Here is a 25,805-nt window from a genome sequence, read left to right as displayed (position 1 = left end):
ACCCTACAGCCAACAAGATGCCAGCACCACATTGATGACCCTGGAGGATGCCTCAGGGGATGGACCAGGCCTGGGCCATCAGCTGGGGCATGCGACAGCCCTCAAGGGCTCCTGAACCTCTAAATCCAATTATCCAAATAAAATAAATGCATGAAAACTACAGAAAAAAAGTCTCGGTGTTACTAACAGTGCAGGTGGCATTGCTATCCTTGCCTTTTTTTTCTTTTTTGCCAGGAGGACTGGGTTATTAATGCTGACAGGTTCTTCTATGCCTGCCAGGTACTATTTCTTTGATCCCCCCCAAAGGCAGATGCTCTCTGGGCAGATGTTTCCAGCTGGGAGCTCTCCAGGACCAGCCCGTGCCCCACCACTCATCACCCCAGGCTTATCCTCCTCCTCACCGCACCCTCTGTTCCCACGTCCTGGGGCTCTGCTCTCCTACCAGCCTGCACTGCTGGGTGCAACATCACTACAGTGGCACCCAAATCCCTCCTCCTGCACAAAGTCATGACTCAGTGCTGCTGTCTGCATCAACCTAGGGTTGTACACTGTCAAGGCAGGAGCTCCAAGCAGTTCAACAAGGGGAAGTGCAAAATACAATGATTTCATTTCACCTGAAGTGATGTAACAGGCAACGTGTCCCTTGTGCTCTCCCAGCCTCCCACTTCCAAGCACCAACGTGGAGCTGTCCAAGTCCTTTGACCAGTTGGTAGGCTGCAGGTCCTGAAGACCTGTGCATTGTCCACCTGCCACAGACACAGGCCATGCTGACATCCCCAGCCCTGTTGGGCCCTCCTGCTGGTGCCTGCACACCCAGACATCCCTGGTTATTCTCTGGTCACATTAGTCTCAGCCTTTCTCTGACACTTCTCTCTAAAAGCAGTCCCATGCCTCCAGCCCAAGACCCCATGGCTGTGGTGGGCAGGCAGGAGGGGATTGCTCTGCTCTTCCAGGGACATGTTGTCTGTTTCTATGCTCACTGCTGGGCTTCCCAGGACTAGAGACAGATGGTGCTACTAAAGCAAATTCAGCCCATGATTGCTTAGGTGATGATGGGCATTTAGGCATCTCACATAAGAGTAAATTTTAAAAGACCTGCGTACTGTTTATCCTAGAGAAGAGAAGGCTCATCAGATAAATCATCCATGCATTTAAATATGAAAAGAGAGGGTTCAAATTAGATGGAACCAGGATCTTTCAAGTGGCAACCAGTGAAGATCTCCACCCTTGGAGATCTTCAAAAGCTGTCTGGAAATGGTCCTGGTCAACGTGTTCTATCGGAGCCTGCCTGAGCAGAGGCATTGGACAAGATGACCTCTTCAACAGATGTCACTTCCAACATCAGCCACTCCGTGAAACAGTTTCAGTTCCTGCCAAAGAGCTATTACTATAGTAACACATTCCAAGTAACTTCCAGCTTTTAAAATTAAATAAAAAATCTTCCAAACACAGGTAATTAGAATCTTTTCTGCATGTATTGGAGTGGCACAGTTAACACGTACAAAAGAAGTAACAGTAAGTAAATGGGAATAAAGTTTGGTGATATTGCAGAACCTGACAATAAAACTGTGCTGCGTTATGATATTAAGCATGCAGTGGTCATTCCAGTGAAAGGGACGCAAATAAGACCATTAAATCAGATGTACATAACTCCAGTGGATTTTAGGGTTCTTCAAGAAATTATTTACTCTTTACACATACTAGAAGGGACATGGAGTGTTGTGGTTTTGTGTGTGCAATGGAATCCAAAAGTGCTCATCTCAGATCTCAGATTGAATTGTGTTAGGAGTTTTAGGCTGAACTCTCTTGAACTTGACATTTATTTTCTTCCATCAGGAAATACCCTTGTGAGTCACTGTGGTATGCATTAATTTTCACTAATGCATACCAAGAAGATGAAAATGTGCTGACTTTACATGTTAAAATTACATATTCAGCACATTTTGTGTGCACTAGGAATGGAACATTTGTCCAAAACACTGAAAAAATACTAAGATTACAAAACTGTTTGGTCACTATTATAGGAATCCTGTGGCATTTGAAGCACCCAAATACTTTCTAATCTAATAACATGGGTAGTTTCTCCTCCATGTTATGAATCACATCTACATGGAGTCTCAGTGACGGCTCTATAGATAAAATTGCAATAGCTGCCATGTGTCACAATTTCAGGAAAGCCAGAATTACTCACTTCAGTTTTTCTCATAAAGGGAAGTAAGATAATATTTTCAAAATCCATTGTTATTGGACATTAACTAATGGCTAGAACTTACGTATAATGTTTCATAGAAACATTGCACAAGCCCAGCTAGTGGATATAAATGCCACCTCAGGTGTAGTTATATTTTATTATTTGCTGATCTACAAAATTGAGATTATTTACCAATTTTACTGAATAGTGGAATAAAGTCTTGCTACTAACTCTGTGTAAGAACATTCAGTAAATTACACATTTTACCTTGAAATTGCCTAGAGGCATGCTTTATTTTGCTAAATAAAGCCCTACTGTACACAGTTCCATCTGGGTTTTTGTTCATTGTAGTGCTTTTTCTTGCATTAATTATTTTACATTAATACAAAATGTGGCACAAGTAGAGCTGATTTACTAAAGCAATTATGTAAAGAAATTGGTGTTGAAAGCTGAGGTTGCTTTTCTGTACATTACACTGTAATATGCCTAATGATGTTAGCTATATGGCTGACTATAATTCTGGGCAATTTCTGTATGCTACATTTAGTAATAGAAATAAAGATAATAGTAGAAACATGATTTATAATATATTTGGTTATGATTCCATGTAAAAGCATTGCTTTATAGTGCAGTGACCTGCAGTATAAGTTTCATCCAGGTTCTAGCACTTTTACAAAAGCAAATAGTAATAGAAACGTTTTAAATGTAGAGATAATACAGGTGTGTGCATTTAAACACTCAGAATTAACTTTCATGTGATCTGATGGTTTACTTGTATCATTCTATCATGTAGAGAGACAATAAATTGGTTCCTTCTAATGAGTCTAACCTTGCAGATGTATAAAAAAGTTCCCAGTAAAGAAAGCTTCATGATAACCTGGTTTACAAATCTCTTTAGAGTTCAGTGTATCTTTCAGTATGGCACATTACGGTTAGTACATTACTGGATTAATATTTTAAAATAATCAAAAAGAATTCGGAACACCTACATTACTGAATATAAAATAGTTCTCAAATGCAGGTGTAGCTCATATATGTTAGTAAAATGATTTATTTGTAACCCAAGAAGCTATCTGTAAAAATATTCTCACAAAGAACATTGAAAGTGTTAGAAAATATCTACATATTAACTGAGATACTTGAATATAATGAGGACGTGAATTCACTGGTTTACAGCATAGTTACCAAGAGATAACACAGCCACATTAACATGTTACTCAATAATTGTTTCTAATGGAGATATTGCATTGTTACTGGTAAATAATGCATATTATATCATGGTGATAAAACAACTAACTTATGTCACCAGCATCCTCATATTACTTGCTATTATACTCTGGGTTAGCAAGTCTCTTCCTATCAACTGCTGAATATTCAGAAAGGCAGCTTTAACAGCTCTAATTAAAATGTTTTAAATGCTTACTAAAACCCATAATAAGAATTACTATTGTGACAAAAGCAGCCAAGCTTTGCTTTCTATGGTCATGTAGATTTTCTTCATGAACACTTTTCTCTGGGACATATGGAATTGATGTTATTGCTAGGATGAGAAAGGGTTAATAGGGTCTCAAAAGTAATTCTGTATTCAGAACAACACTAGATCACTGGTTTTGGATTCCTTCATACTAGACTGCAGGCAAGCAAAATTCAATTAGAATGGAAGCATACAGTTGCTAATATGTGGGGGCAGGGTGTTATAAGGATTTTGACAATCTGAAACCACGATGCAGACCAAAGAGAAAGAATTTTGGAATTCTCTAATCTTAACATCTTAGATTGTGCCACATGCTCTGTTAAACATCAAGATATTAAGAACCAGAAGTAGGGTAGGGCTCCGAACTGGCATACATGCCCCACAGAGGATTAGGGACATTGCAGTCACTGAACTCAGATGACTGCAAGTTTGTAGAATACTGTTCCTTCTCACAAAATTTCCATAAGAAACATCTTGTGAATGGATAGTGTCCTGGTTTCAGCTGGGATAGATTTAATTTTCTTTCTAGTAGCTGGTATAGTGTTATATGTTGGATTTAGTATCAGAATAATGTTGATAACACACTGATGTTTTCAGTTGTTGCTAAGCAGTGTTTAGACTAAGTTAAGGATTTTTCAACTTCTCATGCCCAGCCAGCAAGAAGGCTGGAGGGTCACAAGAAGTTGGGATGGGACACAGACAAGGCAGCTGACCCAAACTGGCCAAAGGGGTATTCCATACCATGTGATGTCCCATCTAGTATATAAACTGGGGGGGGTAGGGATTGCTGCTCTGGGATTAACTGGTGGTGAGCAATCACACTGTGCATCATTTGTATATTCCTATCTTTTTATTATTACTGCTGTCATTTTATTAGTGTTATCATTATCATTATTAGCTTCTTCTTTTCTGTTCTATTAAACCGTTCTTATCTCAACCTGTGAGTTTTACTTCTTTTCCTGATTTTCTCCCCCATCCCAGTGGCAGGGGCGGGATTGAGTGAGCGGCAGCGTGGTGCTTAGTTGCTGGCTGGGGTTAAACCACGACAAAACTCACCACTTAAATAATTGAAAGTTTGGCTCAACTTCAATAACTACCAACACTTTTTCTGTTGCTTTCTGTTATCACTGTTTATGCATTTGTTAATACTAGTACTGTGCAAGCAACGCAGGTACATTACAAGTCCAGTATGTATACTTCAGTAAAAGTTGATCTCTCTGTTTCAGCAATTTCTTGTTCAAGGTTAGAAAAACATGCATCTTTAATAAAAGGAAATATGAGATTTTATGGATTCTGTGCACAGAAAACAAAAATAGTGAAGGTTATATGATTCTAGTTTTATTTTGGCTTTGCATACTGGTATCCAAGCAATCTAAAATTCAGTAAGTAATAAAGGAGAAAGGCAACTTTTCCTTTTACTCAGTAAGTACATTACCTCTGTGTCCTTGTCATCCAGCAATAAAAAGAAGTTTGAGAACAGAACCAGGAATGGGTAAAAGCTCAAATGAATTCTGAGTCACCTTGGTATCATAATAGTATTTTGAAAAACAATGTTTAAAATAGTTAAAAATGAAAACAGCATCCAAAGGTGCCACCTAAAGAATATAACTGAGAAAATTACTTTCTGTCTATTGTAAACAACCTTTTTCTTTCAATTTAAGGCTGGTTTGTGGTAGGTTACTCTTGTCTCACATCAGCCAAAGTATTTGGGAATATACCAGAAAGAGTGTGATTGAATCACAGCTACACAGTTCAACCTTTTTCCATATTTGCAGACTGCATCTGCAAATTGCTCTTTCCAGATAGTTGCTTACAGAGGTATTTAAACAGGCTATGAACTTTCATGAGTACAGAATGGTAGATGAGTTAGCACTATGAAGAAGAGAGATCCTGTTTCATATTACCCAAGCTGAGCTATAAACGCTATAGCTGATTAACCACTAAAAGTCTGATGGATTCCATGGTCACTCTACCTTCTTAGGTTTGATTTGTTATGCTTTTTTTTATTTGTCCTTGTTTTATAGGCTTGGAACCAAATTGTTGCTTTGAGAACTGGACCTTAGAGACCATCACTGTGATTACAAATGGGAAGGACAACCAGGACACAAGCAGAGAATAAGCAGTGGATCTTACAGCAGTTTTGCAAGAAGCTTTGCTTACTCTCCTCTCTTCTGGGCCATTATACTCTAGCTTTACAGTTCTTTGATTCATTACCAGTTTACGTACCCAACAACAGTTTCTGACATGTCTTTCCCATTAGCTGGCATTCCTGATAATATTGAAGGACTGCAATGACACTAGCTAATATTGCCTTCAAAATTATGTTTGTCTCTTGCCAAAGTTCACAGGGGGAAGGAGAGGTTAGAAACATGCATGGATTTCCTTTAAATCAAGCATGGAACACTACTTCAGCAAAATATTCTGCGTGTATTTAGCTGCTATCTGCAGATCTTCACAAACTGTGATTTTTTTAAAGTATTCTATTGATGTCCATGGCAATAAAAATGACCATAAAACCTTAAGGCCTTCTGAATTTTTCAAATTAAAAATTCCTAGGAACTGAGGAGTGCTTATATTACTGTATTTTTAAAAAAGTTTTAGAAGTAATTCTCTAAAACTGGTACTTGGGAGTACACTTCTGGGACACTCTTCTTGTGATCTGGGGGTTCAAGTGTTTACGTAATGCTATTATTGTATACCAGAAGACTTCAAGGTCACCAACAGTTGCCTGGAGATTACTTGATCTTTCAGGCCTTTGTGATGATTTACCTCTGACTTGTACTCAAATGGAAATGCACTTTGTTGCTGCAGGTCCTACTTTTTAAAATCATCAAATCCTTGAATGATAAGAGCCCTTCTGTAGTCCAGTTACTTTAAATTACACATAATCCCAGGTTAAGACAAATGGCACATGACAAGCATTTATCTGTAATATCCAAACCATACAGCACAGTTCAAAATATTTATAAAATATTTCTTAAGAAAGAAACAAAACAACCCCCACAGCTTAACTGAAGTTACAACAGAGATGCCTCTTGACTTTCTGAAAAGGTGGCAATCTTGGTTTCTGCTTCTGTGTGGGCATCTTGGCATTGTGGAAGTTGGAACTAATCTCTACAGAACTTTCAGAGAGTTTACACTGCTAATACTCACTACAAAAATCCTTTTTTTTTCCCTCCATCCTTAGGTAGAGGATATTTTTCCTCTTTTTAATTAAACTGTTATCTGTGGGATACTTGGAAAGTAATGGGCACATAGTGAACAATCCAGACTCGATGGAGTTGATCACGTTGTGAGCCAAGGATGTTTTCTAGGCAGCAGGCTTCAAGGTTGCTTTGCTTGTGGACACATATTTAGCTAACGGTAGTAAGAGCGTTCCAGATGCCTTTAGAAGGCCTTGAACAGAATAAACAAGAAGACAAAAAAAGAAAGATGCCAATTAGAAGAACACAGGTGCGCATTCCACGATAAAGGGAACTTGGCACAAAGAACCTCAATTCCACAGCTTATCTTGACCAGTTAGCCTGAGACAAGTTTCGCATGTTTTAGTTAATACAACCAATTATGCCTTATGTTTATGCGCGTGTACAGTGTTGTTATAACCAATCACTAGGTGTAACTAGGCGCGTGGACAGCTCATGCTAACCAATCTCTAATTTGCTTATGCGTGAACAGTAACTAGAATGAACATATAAACCGAGCTATCTTGGCAATAAAGTGGCATCTGCTTGATCATATTGATTGTGTGCAGTGTCCGTGACTTCCGCGTCAACAGTTATCTGCCATAGTTACCTACACATTTGTTACAGTAGGAGTCTTCGCCTGCCTTTCACCCCCTAAAAAACAACCTCTTACTTCAGGGAGGTGTAAAACGCCCTCTCTTCCCTTTCATAACTAGTTAGCATTCTTCAATGTAATTTATCTTTCACAAGATCTTATACACAGTATCCTTTTGTAGATTAGAACAATATGTGATGCAAGCATCTAAACAGGCTAAATAAATACAGTTTCCTGCTGTCTAGCTAATGCAGTAAACTGAAAAAAACCCAAAACAATTCAGATGTTGTTACATTCAGTTCAGAAACCAACTCTTTGCTTCTCTTTCACTCATTATCAAGAAACAACAAATAAAAATTATTCATGAGTAAGTTAAACCCTTGTGGGTTTTTGTGTCTCTCAACTAGAACATTTTCCTGCAGTTAGCCTTACCAGTAGATGGTGGTGAAACATATTTATGGTTACACTCAAAATTTAGAAGTCAACTCTCTGAAGAATTTCAAAAAGTAATAATAAACAATACTTAGATTCTGAAGTTATCATGTAGATACTGCTGTAAGGGGGAAACATAGGCTGTCAATGTAAAATAGCATTTAAAAAAGCAACCCAAAAGATAAATAGAAATATTAACTAGCTATCATCTTTACTTGAAAACATTGCACCTAAACTTAATCCTCAAACTTTGCTTGAAATGTACACAAACTTTCTGATTGACTTAAAACTGCTTATTGTTCATGCCTGAAATTTCTGACCCTGGCCTGCGCTGCCCCAATGCTTGGTTAAATGCTCCTGCTTCTATGAATGTGGGAAGTGCAACACTCTTGTAAAAGCCAGCTCTAGTGAAATGGCTAGGCTGTTTTTTTCCCCTTTTTGTGAAACAAACAGTTTTGATTAATATGAAATGGGAACAAAATAACCACTCAGACTATCTTCAGCTTATCAGAGCAATAATTTTTTTTTTGTGATTGATGAAACAGAACTTTGGGACGATGTTCTCTGGACTATTCATCCATCCCCCAGACCTGTCAAGTTTGTCCTCAGCATTAATATGCTGATCCTGCAGTGTCTCTGCTGAAATTCCACATGGTGCAAATTTGTTGGAGTACAGTAGAGAATTTGAGTTAATTGTCCAAAAGATGACAGATACTGAACACCCAGTGATGATTCAAAAATTAATAGAAATCTGATGCTTAATTCCTTGTGTGCTTGCTTTGAAAATTCCTTTTATTTATAGATAGAAATGTACCATTTAATTATGTTGCCTGAACTTAAATATATACATGTATTTATAGCTTCTTTATAGGTTATATTACTTCAATTTTTATGTCCTAATTTTCTCCAGACTAAGTATACTTGGTACAATTCTATTAGTTTAAGATTATAAAAGCTGATGAAAACCTGGATGTACCTGGAAGGAGCCCAGGGAACCATCAGAACTTTTCCCATGCAACTATTCATTAGGAAAGTCTTTCAACAATCACTCTTGGCCATACTGTACACATTTTGACAGCACTAGGAGAGGACACAGGGCTTTTTTCTCCTTTCAGTTACAATAGCCTAACTTCCAAAAGAGTGGAAATTGTTCCACTGTGCATGATCCTAAGTAAAAGGGACAGTCAGGATCTGCCTGTGCACATAGCTGACCTGCAAATAGCATGTCCACCTGGCTTAAAGTTGTGTGATCTGGGAAGGAGTAGTCTCGTCCTAAGCAAATGTTCTACAAGGATATTAGCCTCCAAAATGCTCTTTTCCCAATTTCATTCTCTTGGTTCACTACAAAATATTTTGATGCACACAGTCAAATTTATTGATCCTATTTTTAAGAAATCACAAAAGGAATAAAAACCAAGAAGAGGGCACACTGAAAGGACATTTTCTTTATAACTTAAAAAGAGGGAACTATGATGATTTGTGGATGAAGAAGCAAGACAGCTGTGACAAATTCCAGTAACGGATTATAATTAAACTCCCTAGAAACAGGATCAGAGAAGCCTACTGTCAACAGATACTTAACTTCATAGCAATATTTAAGTAAAAAACACACTCACAAAATGGACTGTTACCTTGTAACATGCTTGGAATGTTTTATAGGACATGCTTCAAATCTCATATTAGCAGGCTCTCATTTAATGCGGGTAGGTTTTTTTATTGCCATTTATATATACAAGGCACCTTATTGCTATTTGCTCTGCATGCTTCTGTTTTCCTTTGGCTCAGATGAGCTTCACTTATATCAAACTGTTGAAGTCTGTACCCTGCATTTGTTCTAGAGTGGGTGGGAGAGCTTAGAAAGAAGAACTCAGCCTAACAAGTCTTTACCTTCCCCTATATAAAATTGTGTAATAGTGCAATCCACTAATAAGCAGGACAGACTACTTTAACTCAGCACACACTTTAGTGTATGCTGTTTCATTAAATTTGTATCATTTAATTCATGTCATCCAAGTAGGAGTTCTGTCTTTTAAAAAATTTTTATAAAGACAAAGAACTCCCATAGCAATCACAATCTACATGTTACCCAGTGGACACTTTCTTGTGTTTGCTTGAGGAGACATATTTAAAATTCAAATGGATAGTGGTTATACACAAATGGCTCTGTAGTTCTCATCAAATGAATAAAAGCAAATGAATAAAAGATAGAAGATGAACATTTCATTAGGCAAAGTTAGAACACTTTTCCAACTTCTTGAAGCTTTCAGAGTGAAAGCACTCAAAGACTGTGTTTATGCCTTATTTGCTTTAAAGGTATTCCAGTGCCATTCTGGGATCAATCCTAATACAGCTGGCGCTAATACTGATAGGAGCAAAGTATTTTATTACACCTTACCCATCATTAATAGCACTTTGAGTATATTTCTCAAACTATACTCAAGACTCATATAAGACTAGATTAAATGCAACTGAAAGCCAGATGTTACCACAGTTCCTCAGCAAGATGGTTCAGCAAAAGCAAAGCAAACTATAATTAGGGAGATTGCAAGCAGTTATTTCTGGAGAAAAAGTTGCAGATTGATGATTTTAAAATGGAAGTTTTCAGGTTGTCCTTACTGAAAAGATTTCCCCATCAGCTAAGTCCACAGTAAATTAAACAATGCCGAAGTGTGGGTCTGGGTACTGATGCTCAGCTACTATCCATACTGACTGTCAAAATGCTTCTTAGTACAGTTTTAGCCTGTTCCCACCTAACAGCACTTTCCCACCCAATGCCCAGAAAGGTCTGAGGATTAACCCAGACCAGGGAATATCCATAGTGTCAGTACAGATTATGCTATACGAATTCAGCATGCCCCCAAGGTTCAACTGTCTGGGCTGACTGAGATGCCTAAAATGTCATAGTTAAGGGGTTCATTATTCCTTGTGTAAGAGTCAAAAAGAAGACACCCAAGGATTGAGTCCTTGTGGATTCTTGTATAGAACTGGGCAAAAGTTAAGGAGGTTTGACATAGGCTGAGAGCCTCTCAGTATGAATATCAAATAAGAAGAAGCCTGGAGGGAGACATGGTGGTTATTAACATTCCACCACAGCACTGGGATTAGCTATATGGAGGTATGCAACCTGACCCACTGCTCTAGTTCTGCTAAGCAGTGCTGTCTACATTAGCAAGACTATGTTGAGAAGGAAAGATGTAAGTAAGTCCTTGATGGACTCTCTCCACTTAAGACTGCCAAGCCAACAATTCTAGGCTCTCTTTTCAGATTCATCATATGCCATGAGAGGCACTGCTACCTCAGATATCTGTTCAGGAGATCCCAAGCGAGGGAGAGTTGAGCACTGGAGTGGGATCAGACCTGAAGTCAGACTCTGGTGAGTGAAAACTCCTCTGTTCCTACAAATAGGAGAGGGTGAAGAGGGTAACGTACATGTCTTGGGGTCAGAATCTTGCTGGCCATGGACAGACCCAGGACAGAGAGTGGCATGAATCTGTCACTTCAACACAAAGACATTCTCCCACAGAAACTGCAGCAGATAGAGCAGCATTTGTCAAAAATTACGTGTGCATAGCAAGCTGCTATGCTGCTGTGCCATGTCCTGTACATAACTGCTGATACAATGGATTACAGATATGCATGGTATGGTGGAGACTCCTGGGCTTTGTTCAGCATACTAGGGTGAGACGGCAATCACTCAGGTCCTCAAGTAGCACAGGTTCAGCATGCGGTAGAGGTAGCAGAGAAATGTGGATGAAGGGAGGCTTCTTCCACTAACTTCCAGCAGGGAACCTTTGGTTGTCCAGGGTGACAAAGCCATCCAGATCATGAAGTAGGGAGGATGTAAGAAATGAGTATGTGATAAGTTATAGGTGTAGTAGGCCACCATCATCTGTCATGATACAGAAATATGGGCATATATGCCAGAGACAGAAAATTGTGTGGGATGTATTTTGAGAAAGGATGTATGCCTGCTAGTTTAGATCAGACATGTTAATATATCACTTGGCTTCAGGGCCAGAGCAGTCTCAGGTCATTTAGGTTACAGACATATGCAATAAGCCTATGTTTGCTTTTCTGCTGTACAAACAAACACAGGAATTATGTTCTTCCTGTTCACATGGCAAGATTTCTCCCACAGTGGCAAACTATAGATGCACAAATAATGACAAGTGAGTTAATTAGCTAATATTACTAATAACTAGAAGTGTAATTTGTACTAACCTCATGCTGTATGAGCTGCTTCCAGAAATACAAAGACAATAAAAAAATTGAAGAAATACAGCAATTTCATGAAAACAACTGCCACAGTTCTTTGAAGTTGCACAGCACACTTGGACACAAGATTCTCCCGAGGATGTGAGCTCCATAATTCCTCAGTAGAAATTATCCATCTACTGTGAAAAAGAAAGTTCAAGACAAAGTCTAACATAACTACACATTATTTAAAAAGAAAAGAAAAAAAGAAATGTGACTGGATAATGCAGGTGACAGGACTGCATTTCATATTTTTATTCATGTAGGAATTTGTATGTCCTGAAGCTTTTTATCATAAAAGCAACTATCTTTACATTTCCCTTCATATACATATGCATACACAAAAGCAAAAATACAAGTAATACTCAACAGAAAAAAAAACAACAAACACGCCCCCCCCCCAAAAAACCCTAAAACTGTAAAAAATTGCTGCTATATCCTAAACAAAGAAGGTTGGATTTTGGAGACATCTGACTCAGATAAGGAGAAAAACAAAGCCAACCATGGGAGAGGAAGGGAGTAGAATAAACCTAAAAGGCTTAAGTTATTCTCATTTCTTTTGCTTGTAGCTTTAAATGTCTGTAACAACCTATCAGCTAATACTGCTTTGTACTTTAAACTGCTGTAAAAACATTCAGGAAAAACCAAAATTTTCCATACATCCTGGAAAAATAAGGTTTCAATAACCAGATGCTCTTATCTATTTATTTTTCCTGGATCAGTGTTTTCCTATTTCCCTTCTATAGCCAGGGTAAGCTGACTAAAGACAAATACAACAGATATTTCAGACACTAGTTCTTAGCATTTTCTCTGCCAGATTTGCACATGTAAAGTTTTTGTTAACAATCTGAACACATTCATACTCGTGTGTCATGAAATATGTTAACTACAAACAGCAGCCTATCACTATGCTTTTCACTTCCACATTCGTGTTCACCACGAGAAAAGCAGACCTCTCCAGGTTTGTATTTCCCTTTTCTTTTGCAACAGCAGAAAAACAGTTTGGAACTCAATCAACAAGAACTTTTGCAGGCAATAAAAATGTCTCCAGATGTCCTAGATCCTTCCTGGGGAAGCGGCAGGAAGAGTTTAAATTTGACAGACCCTGTCCCTGAAACCACATCCTGCTTTACTTTCTGTTGCTTGCCTGGAGGATTGTTATGATGCACAGAAGAGCACACACCTGGTTTACCACATTGACAGGCTGTTGCTGTCTCTTCTCTTTCTCTCCCAATAGCTAACAGGACAGTTCAGCTATCTGTTGGTAGCTAAAGGCCCCATAGAGCTACACTAACGTTCAGTAGATTGCCGTGAATAAATAGACTAACAATATCTGTCTGAACCGTTCATCTTAAGATGCATATGTCTGTCGTGGTTTAACCCCAGCCAGCAACTAAACACCACGCAGCCGGTCCCTCAATCCCCCCCCACCCAGTGGGATGGGGGAGAAAATCGGGAAAAGAAGCAAAACCCGTGGGTTGAGATAAGAACGGTTTAATAGAACAGAAAAGAAGAAACTAATAATGATAATGATAACACTAATAAAATGACAACAGCAATAATGAAAGCATTGGAATGTACAAATGATGTGCAGTGCAATTGCTCACCACCCGCCGACCGACACCCAGCCAGTCCCCCGAGCAGCGATTCCCCCACCCCACTTCCCCTTTCCTATACTAGATGGGACGTCACATGGTATGGAAGACCCTGTTGGCCACTTTGGGTCAGCTGCCCTGGCTGTGTCCTGTGCCAACTTCTTGTGCCCCTCCAGATTTCTCGCTGGCTGGGCATGAGAAGCTGAAAAATCCTTGACATTAGTCTAAACACTACTTAGCAACAACTGAAAACATCAGTGTGCTATCAACATTCTTTGCATACTGAACTTAAAACATAGCACTGTACCAGCTACTAGGAAGACAGTTAACTCTATCCCAGCTGAAACCAGGACAATGTCATATTACACAACTAACAAAAGCAATTGCTGCTGGGAAAGCAGAATTCAGACCAGTTCATGTAGTAAACATATGCTTAGAAATGCTAAAATCTTAGCTGACTGGTACTTTTTTTAAGAAGAACTGCAATGCAAGTGGAGCCTGTCTGTATAAACAGCAAATGTACTGAACCATGGACTGACTGAGTGGGCACTGAAAATCTGATTTAAATACTGATTACTTGTTCCATATTTTTTCTGTAGAAATATATGTGTTTTTCTCCCCTAATTTTCCATCATAAGCTGGATCACTCCTTCCCTTAAGCCTCGGTTTAAGGTCAGCATTTTCTTAGTGGAAATATATGACCTGCTTGGGAACTGACTCAAATTACTTCTGCCATTAAGCTGGGGGGAAAAAAAAAAAAAAAAAAAAAAAAAAGAAAATGTAGGAGTATACTCACAACAATCTCTTCAGCAGGAAAGTTTTGTCTGTTTATTCCATGTAGGCTTTGTACTCTCCCTGCATAACATGAGTTTGTTTAATTTGATAATTTTATTAATTTCTGTCCATGCTATCAGAGTACTGTGGCCAATTGTTATAGATACAAGCATACATACATATTTGTAATAAACTCTCAGAGGTGCCTGACGGATCTGGTCTACAGAGATCACTGTCACAATCTGGCAAATTTGTTTAACTGACTAAATGAATTCATCTTTTTGTTAATATTCAAACTGAGCTAACTTTTTGTTGAAGATACATCTGACATGTTTCCCAGTGTCCAATTTCCTTGTAAATTTTTTATTCCCCAAATTCAGCATTTCTACTTTCACAATTGGATTTCAAAAATTAGCTCACAATAGCAAATACAAGTATTTCTGGTTTTATAGGTTAATTATTTATAAAGCAGGAGAACCGCCTCAGTTGTGTAAGTTACCAAAAGCTGTGTGAAAGAAGTATGGTACAGCTATTGAAGATAAACTTTCCTCTATAATGAAGAAAAGAGAAATAAACTTGCTTTATTCTTAGGCCACTTAAAATGTATTAGGGAAAATACAATCCTCCCTCTGAGCAATGCAAACACAGAGTTTAGAAATACTACACTGATCTTTGCATTTACTTCATTTTGAAGTTCAGTCATATACTGCACATATATTTAAACCTAAGTATTTCACAGTCCTTCAGATGAAGGAAGCAGGATCTCTATTTATAATCCTTATCGGTAGCTGTATTCCAATCTATAAAAGGCTATGGAATGAGGACTTAAGCTACAATTAGCTACAGACGAAAGCAGAAAGGAAATTTTATCTGGTATATATCATAGTATCTATTGTCAAAAAGGCCAATATCAAGATAATACTCTAAATAAAATGCTAACAGAACATCTTTAAAATTAAATTTGTGAGCAAAACTCTATTTTATGGAAAATTTAAATATATATCGCTTTCCATGTAGTTTTAAAACAGACAAAGTGGAATCACTCACAAAAATGGAAATTGCATTTTGATCCTCTTTTTTCATCATTACTTTTCAAAGCTTAGCATTACATAACTTTCTGATATCCTATCAACAGAAGTGTACAACATTTCTTCCTTCTTCTTTGCAGAAAATGTTCATACAGCCATACCTATATAAGCAAAAAATGTGTGACTGTAAATCCCCAGTCCCTCACCAAAAAAATTGTTCCACATTATAAAAGAACAGTTTGCATATTTGACAACTGGTATTCCTGCATAGCTGCTAGCAGATATTTTCAGTAAGCCCTAGATACTCCTCTATCCTTATAAAATAGTATATATCAATATTCAGAAAAGCATAAAGTAGCATGGGATTAAAAAACAGTATCTTAATACCCAATTCAGTCTTGTTTTCCGGTAGAAAAAATGAAGAAAAAAATAATAACCTTAACAGCTAATGGGATTTTGTTTGCACAAAAAAATATACATTTGCCTTTATTTGTTAGGAGGTATTGTTATAAAAAAGCCTTGCAAATTCTAAACTATGAAAACTCATAGCAGATTTCCATAGATTTATAGATGGGCCCATACTACTAGACAGGAATTATAAAGTACACAGATAACACTTCTAGTTCAGAAAGTCTCCAAGCTACAAATCGCTGAAGAAGACTTCATTAAGAAAAGTACCACTACTTTGCTTCCTTATTCCTAGTTCTTCTTTAGATATCTGAGATACCTGCTATTGGACATTGCTGGAAAGAGCTAGATATAGACTTTTGGTCAAAGTCAGAAAAATCATTCTTGTATAACACACACACACACTGGTCAACCAAACTGGAGAGTAGCTCTACATATTCATTAAGCTTTATCTCACTTTTTTTTTCTTTAAAATTAAGGCACTGAATCACAGAAATGTTAGTTTAAAGAGACTTCTGGGGATCATCTCACCCACTCTGAAGCTGGGCTATCCCCAAGATTAGGTCAGGTCAGCTGTGCCTTTTCTGGGCCAAATCTTGACAGCTTTGAGGTGTGGAGTTTGAACAACCTCTCTGGTGATCCATGCCAGTCCTGCACAGACCCCATGGTGAAGAATTGCTTTCTAAAAACTAGCCTGGCTCTCCCAGGCTAAAAGTTGTTGAACTGCCCTTTATTATACCATGTGCCCCTGTGGAAGAAGTCTTTGTTTCTTCAGCCCTGTAACCCTTCTTCAAGTAAGCAAAAGCTATCATTAAAATGCTTCCCTTTGTCTCCTCTTCCTTGGAGTAAACAAACCAAGCTCCCTCATCCTCTCCTTCCGTGGTCTAGGTCCATAGTCTCCAAACTAGGGTGCATAAGTGTGCTAGACAATCCATTGGGGTACAGGAAGGAAGGGGTTTTTTTGTACCACTGTTAAATTAAGTAAAATAAAATAATACTTTAATAATAATGTTTATTTCACCTTTGTCTCATCCTTTTTTCATTTCCATTTTTGTGTGGGTTTTATAATGTATATAATATATGAGTACAGTAGTACATCTGTATAATTTATAAATAATAAATATACATATATTTGGGGTGCATGCTCAAAAATTGTTAATTATATGGGTACAGAATCAAAATAGTTTGGAGTCCAGTACTTTAGGTGCCCAGCCATCTCGGTTGCTCTACTGTTTTTAATGTCACTCTTGAACTGGAAGGTCCTAAACTGGGCATAGCATTTTTGCTGCAGTCTTGTGAGCACTGAGTAAAGAGGAAGAACCTTCCTCAGACTTGCTCAATCTAATGTAGCCTGCTATCCGGTTTTGTCTGTTTGAACTGAGAGCACACTGCTGGCACATATTCAGTACTGAAATGCCCAGATCTGGTTTAGCAGGGTTAGCCAGCCAGTACCCAGGTTATAGTGATATGTGGAATTACTGCTTCTCAAATTAACACATCTCTGTATTCAATGTCATAAGAGTTCTGTTGGCCCCAATATACAGTTTTCTCAAGGTTGCTTTGGATTGAAACTTTACTGTTCAACAGGTACACCACTACCCTTAATTTAATATCATCTGCAAATTTGCTGACGGAACATATTTGCAAAATTCTAGTAGCTACATATGAATGTAGTAGCCTTGCCACCATTTAGCTGGAACAAACACAATTTCCAATTGCCTCTCAACAGACCTCCGTCTCTCTTACAGTTAGATGTTGTTACTGTTAATAAAATCTTCTATGACATGTGAATGTGCAGGAATATTAATCTCAATTTATTAAACTCAAATTTCAAGGTTTTCAAACTCTTACCTGTAGCAGTAGTCTCAGTCCTTCATTCAGTCTTCATTCAATCAACTACAATTTATCAACACCTCTAAACAAAGCCTTTTCACTAGCACCCTGCCTACTTCTTCCTTCTCCATCCTGCTCCCTGTTTGGCTCAGCTCCTGAGCTGTCACTAAACTCACTTCATTCCTTTAGTTGTGATTTCTACACTGATTGGAGTAACTACTTTAGCAAGCTTCGCAGTCACCAATCATTTAAAATATTTTTTCACTGCTAGGCTTTTAGGAATATATATACCTTACATCATGATATCTGAATATACACAGAAACATGGAATGTCCTAAGGATATCTTCCTTCAATGAACTTTTGCTGCCGCTTTCCTTGAATGCGTGAACTGAACTGATAATGTACTTCTGTACTGAGAATGAGGGCAGTCTCCCATGATACTACTTGCGTCTTGCACTACTAGTAATAAGAGAGTCATACCTACTTACTACTCACATTTAAGGCACAGGAACTGTCAAGGACTTCTTCAGCGCTCTTTTTTAGACTTGTTCTGATTGAAAATTATTGAAATATATCACTACATGATGTAGAGAAACAATTCAACTGTTGCATCTTTACAGAAACTGTACTAGCAGAAAAGAAATTTTAAATATTAAAAAAATCCCAAACCACTACGTAAGAATTGTTCTGAAGATCTACCTTAGTTCATATCAGTGGGACTACATATTGACTAATTTATTATCCATTATGAGTAACAGTTGCATAAAGAGATCACTGATGTTAAATGCAGGCATACTTTATAAATGCAGCAATTTTTTTCCTGTAAACACATAATGTAACTTAATGTAACTTATGTCCCACCCCCCATTTCTAAGGAACAAACTATGAACTAGTGGACAGAAAAATCTCCTGTTACACTTCAAGTAACTGGGAAACAAGGAAAAGTTGGTTGAGAATCCTGAGGTGTCTTGCAAGTCAAACAATTTGACCTAACATGTATTTCAATCTTCAGTTCAGAGAGATGGTGTGCAGAATTTTTTAAAGAATAAATATACCAAATATGTGTACTCAACTTATACTGCCCTTAAATTCCACCTTTCCCTAATCCTGGTTAAAACAGCAAAACATAAATGTTTTAAAAGCAAGGGAAGAATCTGCTTGCATATTGTGAGGGACACTGACTGAGAACTCAGAGGATCTCTCTTCTAAGGCAATGCATACATATTTTTAATTTTTTTTTCCAGGTTGTCAGTATTTGTACTTATTTAATTTAAAATTCTGTTCCTAAAAATTCCAAATTGAATATGACGTCTGTTATTGGTACATTTCAAGTGATTTTTCCAGGGAAGGGTCTTGGAAACTGTTGCTAAACTGAGTAATAAGATCTTTTTTATGGGAATTTTTATAGACACTTAGTGACTCCTCCTTTAGAAAAGGTTCTGTTTCTGCTTGGTATCTTTTATACTTCATTGCATTTCTTTCTGTCAGGCCATTTTATAGTAATGAGGTACAGTATATTGAATCTATATTACATATAAGAGCAAGTTTGATTTTTTAAATTTTTGGAGGAAAGTTGTTTCTGTCTTCCTTTAAGACATTCAGTGACACAATATTACCATATTATAATTTTACCTTCATTATGCCTGACTTCCAATCTGTAAAATAGGGTATGTTCTGTATTTGACCATTGTGTTCTATTTTTTGTGTGGTAAAACTTAATGATAAGCTTAAAGCAAAACTTTGAGAGCAGGTAGCCATGTTATACATGATGGGAGAAACTGTCAGTGTTACCAAACCAGAATTCTTCAGACAAGGTTCTACCATCACAATAAAGACAGTATTTGACACAAAGTTCTTCTATTTATATAAAAACTTACTATTTCTGCTGAAACTGGAAAAATATATTGCCTATTCAGTATTATCACAGGAATGAACAGGGCTTGTTTATTACCATGCAGAATCAAATTCTTAAGAGGAGGAAGATAATGAAGGCAAATATTTTAGGTACAACAATTTTTTTCTTGCCCATGTATCATTACAATATTTCTTCTCATCGAAAGGGCTAAAAGAACACATTGAGCTATTAGGAGAGAGACTGCTGTTGTCTAATTAGAATAATACATTATCCAACATTTCTTTTGAAATACAAGGGGAATCTTAAAGCTATGTGATTGTTGCCATCACACAATCACCCTAGTAGGAAAAAATGCTGTCCTTTTCAGCCATGTGGGGAGAATGACAGGTGTTATGCCTGATATGACTCAGGCAACTATTTTATATCTTCATTAAAAATAGCAATAGAATGCCATTTACCTTACTTGCTTAGCGTGACTCACAAAATGCAGGAAAGTTTGACAAAGTAACACACATGGTCAAATTAAATTGGATTATTTTCAGTCACATTGACTGGCAAGTGTTTCTTATTCATCCATATGCAAAGTAAAATAATGCATTACCAATTTAAACTAAAGTTGTTTACTTTTTATTGAACAGGACTGAAGAAAATCCACACAGTTAGCTCCTCTTAGACAACTGAGCAGGCAGTACCTTCAGTTGGAGAAGCAGTTCCTAAGAGAAAAAAGCAGAAACTTCTTAAATAACTCCCTGAGTCTGCAGGAGTCTCTACAATATCTGCTTACTGATTTGAGATTAAATAATTTTTCACAGAAAATAGGGTTCTATGGTATAGAATGAAGAAATATGCTGCACATGAGTTTTCAGTTCAGATCTAATAAGTCAGTGCTTGGTGTCGTGGTTTAACCCCAGCCAGCAGCTAAGGACCACGCAGCCGCTCACTCACTCCCCCCCCAGTGGGACGGGGGAGAAAATCGGGAAAAGAAGCAAAACCCGTGGGTTAAGATAAGAACGGTTTAATAGAACAGAAAAGAAGAAACTAATAATGATAATGGTAACACTAATAAAATGACAACAGCAATAATAAAAGGATTGGAATGTACAAATGATGCGCAGTGCAATTGCTCACCACCCGCCGATCGATACCCAGCTAGTCCCCGAGCGGCGATTCCCCCACCCCACTTCCCCGTTCCTATACTAGATGGGACGTCACATGGTATGGAATACCCTGTTGGCGAGTTTGGGTCAGGTGCCCTGGCTGTGTCCTGTGCCAACTTCTTGTGCCCCTCCAGCTTTCTCGCTGGCTGGGCATGAGAAGCTGAAAAATCCTTGACATTAGTCTAAACACTACTTAGCAACAACTGAAAACATCAGTGTGCTATCAACATTCTTCGCATACTGAACTCAAAACATAGCACTGTACCAGCTACTAGGAAGACAGTTAACTCTATCCCAGCTGAAACTAGGACACTTGGAAATACCGTCGTAGCATCTAGTCATAGTTATCACCTTGCCTGTGCAAAAAAAAGTGGGTTTGGTTTGAGGATGATACCAGTACAAACATATTTAAACTACAAAGACTGCAGTCATAATGTCACTGACGTGCCATGCACCCTGAGGCCAGACTGAGTATCTGCATTCTTTTTATTTTGGTGGCAGGGATGGTCATTCTAAGCTTGACACATACTGTAGAAAATACTGTTATTTCAGTCTTGAATTATGTCAGACTAGTATCTTCTATAAGTGATCGGTCAATTTAGAAGGAGAAACCAAACCAGATTATATGTTATGTCACACAATTACAGGAACTTTAACTTTGTAAGTTTATAAAGTTTCTTATATATTTGATTAAGGGCACCAAAGAAATGTAGAATTGCTTACTGATGTTGATTTTGCTATCTTTTGCCTCTCTTCCTTTCACCACTACTTTCTCCTTTCTCTCTTGAATGTTCTGTCTTAATAGTATGCTTACTGTAGCTTAGATAGACTATGATCCCAGATAGCTAAGAAAAGGAGAATAACCTGCCTCTTCTCACTTTGCAGCACTTTGAAACATTTCTTCCTTGTAGGATATTGTGATAATCATGATATGGTAATCAACTCAAAATCAAGTGCTATGTCTTTTTTATTTTCACCAATATCTTCTTATTAATTATAGTTTTATTTTTCAGCTGTAAGATTTTCTTCTAAACTTTCTAAGAACATAAAATTTAAGAATTCAGAGAATGAAAACATCTAGTAGTTTTGTGGTATTACAAGATAAAACAAGAACCAGTAGCAAATAACTCCTCCCTTCCATCCTCCATCACTGATTTGGCCAGTGTTATCTTACAGGCTAATGTATAAATCAAACATGGCATGACCTTCCCATAGATTTATTTATACTGTTTGGAGTAGACTTTTTTTCCCCACTCATGGTTTGGTTTCATTCTGCCACTTGTAACTGATATGCCTAATATTTCAAGGAAGGTCACACCAGAAGAGTATATATCCTGATCCTGCTCAGCATACTAGACATGCAGAAAATAGTAATGTAATGTAGCATGCAGGAAGCAGAAAATCAGACAGAATATGTTTTCTCACAATTTCCTCTAAATTTGCTTAATATCTTAACATGGTATTAAGGGATTTGTAAAAATTATCACCTGCAAAATTCCTCATGTATTTTTCATTAGAAAATCCAATGTTTGCTAGTTAGTAAATTAACTTCTATATCAAGTTCCTTAATTTTTGAAATTTCAGTTGTCACACAAGTGAAGAACAAGAAACGATATTCAGGTATGATCCCTGGAAATAGTCCAGACTTCTGTCATGTACTTGCTAAAGTTTCCCACTTCTTTGATTTATTTGTCATACACATATTCCAAAAGAGTCTGTCCAAAGCTTCACAATCTACTTGTCAACTCCTACCTCAATGTTCCTTCTGTCCTCCAAGGTCTCAGCTGTTCTATCAATCTTGTTTAAAACCACTGATTATTTGTCAGTCATGCCCCTTTCTCCCCTGTTCTAAGTGGTTAGAAAACAATGGGAAGTCATCTGGGACTCGAGATGTTATTTTAGAAATTATTTTTTAAAAAATTAAGAAAAGTACACATTGGATTAGCCATCACAGTCTTCCCACAGTTTATTTCTACCATCTGAGATGCAGAGTAAACTAATATGCAAGTTTCACATCCCTGCTTATACATAATGACTGAATTGGCAGAATTGCATTTAAATCCTCCATCTCTTCCCCTTCCATCTGTTCTCTTCCCAAACTCCTGCCCCTTGGTGACAGTGAGATTTTCTCCCCTGAGGCCAAGGTAGAAAAGTTTAAAATAAAACATATGCTCAGAATCTGAAAGACTGAAAAAATATCGTGAAAACCAAGAGGAAAAAGTACTAAAGTGTGCACTAAACTAGACTCATTCTCACTTCAGTGTGTTTCCTTGGCACTTCCCCTAATTCCTTCACATGTGGGATACACTAGACACCCTTGCAACTTACTTTGGTGTGGATTCACAAACCCTTTACTACACCAGCCGTGATAAGCTTCATCTTCCTACACATATAAAAATGTCAATATTCTGCTTTTACTGTTATGCCTCTAAATAAAGATCTGTTAGCTAAATATGTAGCCAAATTCCCTTTCCTGCAAAATTACCTGGTAAAGGTAACATTTGATTCATAGCACAGGAATTTGGTGAAAAATGAGGATGAAGAATTTCCATGATGTTTTTTTCATTTTGCTTCTAAATTATGAACGGTCAGAAGACTTGTGACCCTGTGTGTAATCCAATTCAGGTCAGTTTGTTCTTTCCTATGTTTTAACCTGAGAATAATTTCTTCAAATGTATGCATAAAATTCTGTAAAATCTGTACCCTTGTTCTGTTTTTTGATTCGTTCAGATTTGGGGTTTTTTTGGGTAACCAAGGCTGACAAGATTTTGTGAGAGCAGGTTTTTTCACATAAAGATTTCCTGTTACACAACATCTCTTACAAACCAGTGTCTTACATGCTATTATTCCCATATGAACTAAGACTGAAATCAAATAATGTCATAACTTAACATAGCTTCATTAACTTTCAAAAGTTACTGTCAGGTCAGACACAGGTGTCGTCCCATAACCTTACAGTCAGTGGCAACCAATATTACTGCGAAGCCTGGACTGTACAGGGTAGAAGCCCTGAGGGTGCCAGCATTGTTCAGGAGCAGCACAGGGAGAAGAGGGCCTGAACCGCAGAACACGTAAGACTGAAGGTTCCTGGCAGTTCATCAGATATAAGCAAGATCTCTTCTGAAATTCCATCAGGGTTTTATTAAACGTCAGTCAAAACAGATTTTTTTAATGAAATCTCCAGGCTTTGTCAAGCCACATTTTAAAATGACAACTCACTTAAAGAGAAAATTCTGAACCAGATTTAAGTATGAACAGTGCACCCTAATCTGTTTTGCCCCTGAGGTTAGTGTCTTCAAACACCGTAAGGGTCCAAACGTAAAATACCTTATCCAGTGATTTGAGTTCATACCTAGAGTGTTTTTAAGTGAGCATACTGTTCAAAGAGATCATGCGACTGTTGCAGTAGAGAAAGAGATTAACTAAAGGTGTGCACTGGCTAACATTCCCAAGGTTGAAATCATCTGTCACTGGGAAGATTGCTGGAGACAAGGGTATTTCAGGACCTTTATAACAAGAGTCCTTCTTAAGAGATTTGTGACAACACTGAGAATCTCAAAAGAACATGAAGCACATACACCTGTGTAATAGGGTTAATAAGAAGGACTTAGAAGGTAATAATAAATTAGGGGATTACAGAACTTTCAAATATTTAATTAACATTCTAATAAATACAGTGCTGTAAACAAGCTATATCAATAATGTATTTGTTATCTTACGACTACCCAGCTTTTAAAAGATAACACATTCAAGTTTTTGGAACATTCAGATAATATCCATACTCTTTTCCTACTTTGTAATAAGGGTCAAAGATGACAAAAAGATGAAAAGAAGGATCATATGCACCTCCCTGTGAGAAGTCTTTTCTAACATTATTATTTTAATGAATGAAAGTATAATCTGTTTAAATTCTTATCAGATATTGGAACTGAAAATCAATGCTAAAGCAAAGACTGCATGTATTTTTATTTCAAATTAATGTTGAAACAAGGCAGTGCTACATATTCTGCACGTAAACAGCTTTTTTTTCCCCCCACTATTTCATTGTCTGCACTGTCACAGTCTGTTTGGAGCTCTCAAATTTACAGGACAATGTATTCTGTCACTTAAACTCTACTTGAAGAGCTCATTAGGAAAGAAAACAAACATGACAAAAAAGTGGTCAATCCCCTTCATACAGACTAGTCTAACACATGAATTCACTAATTCGTCACTTAATTCTGAGGTTTCTAGCTCACAAGTTCTCTATTTCATAACTCCTAACTTGCAATTTGTAACTTGCAACTTGTAACTAACTTGCACACCTATGAACAAAATCCTAACCCAGCTGAGAGTGAGAGTGCACCCTTCCTCCTCCATTAGGTGCAGGTGTCCGCTGTATCACACAGGGAACCACAAAAGCCTCAGCAGCCCTGTTGGATCCACTTCAAAAGCTTTTTGCGTAAGCTGACACAATCGTACCTTACAGCTTGGAAGTTGGGTCTATACTGTTTCTGTAAGTTAGTGGATTCTGAAGAAACTGCCAGACAATCAGTATGCAAGGATGATGGCTGCAGGAGACAGCAAGCTATGGTTGATAGTGGCTGCATAATGATCTTTAGCCCTTCCTGGCCATCATGTCCTGCCTACGTGCTGCTCTCAAGTGGATCCAATGGTGCTGCTCCCAAGGTACATCGAGCCTAAGTGTGGGCTGTGTGTTAACCAAAACCTGGGCAGGTGTTGAATGAATAGTTACATGCACCAGTTCCTTATCATATGACCTAGCAATTGTCTAAGTCAGCGTAAGGAGAAGATTGTTAATACTGTAAATCAAAACCAAACATGTTTCCATATATCCAAATCCTTAACCATAGAGTGTACCATTCAGTAGACTGCAATCATTTTCTACTTTGCTATTAATCATAGTACCACAATATTTATTTGTACATGCTTTATAATACCCAATTTAATTTTATTATAATATTTTATAAACTGAGACCATTTAATGCACAATATTATATTCTCTTAAAGCTTTTCATTTTTGCTA

This window comes from Harpia harpyja, chromosome Z (genome assembly GCF_026419915.1).
Source record: "Harpia harpyja isolate bHarHar1 chromosome Z, bHarHar1 primary haplotype, whole genome shotgun sequence".
NCBI classification, from domain to species: Eukaryota; Metazoa; Chordata; class Aves; order Accipitriformes; family Accipitridae; genus Harpia; species Harpia harpyja.
Note: the sequence above shows the minus strand (reverse complement) of the source record.